At 42.2% G+C, this 436-nt stretch overlaps 1 pseudogene; it reads right to left on the bottom strand.

Moving 5' to 3' along the window:
- Positions 1 to 216: 216 nt before the first annotated feature.
- Positions 217 to 436, bottom strand: part of LOC102425203 — a 510-nt pseudogene continuing 290 nt past the window's right edge.

Genomic DNA, 436 nt, shown 5'->3' with positions numbered 1-436 from the left:
AAAAAGAGGGAGAGAAACGTCGATGCGAGAGAAACACATTAACTGGTTGTCTCCTGCAAGCACCCTGACTGGGGCCGGGCATCAAGCCTGCAACCGAGGTACCTGCCCTTGACCGGCATCGATCCCGGGACCCTTCAGTCCGCAGGCCGACACTCTAACCATTGAGCCATCCTGTTAGGGCACCCATTTATTTATTTATTTATTTATTTATTTATTTAGCTCCAGGACATTTATTATAAAAAGCTGTTTTCATATACATGACTAACAACTTAAAATTCACCATACATTTACTTCATTTTTTGGCTTGACCGTCTAGTAAATCTTTAGCTTCATTGATTTTGGCTGCTATGTAAGGAGATCCTCCCTTGTCTGGGTGATTTAAAAGCATAATTCATCGGTGAGCATCTCTTATTTTTCCTTTATTGGCAGTAGGGCT

This window comes from Myotis lucifugus, unplaced genomic scaffold (genome assembly GCF_000147115.1).
Source record: "Myotis lucifugus unplaced genomic scaffold, Myoluc2.0 scaffold_510, whole genome shotgun sequence".
NCBI lineage: Eukaryota > Metazoa > Chordata > Mammalia > Chiroptera > Vespertilionidae > Myotis > Myotis lucifugus.
This window is presented reverse-complemented; position numbering and strand designations above follow the sequence as displayed.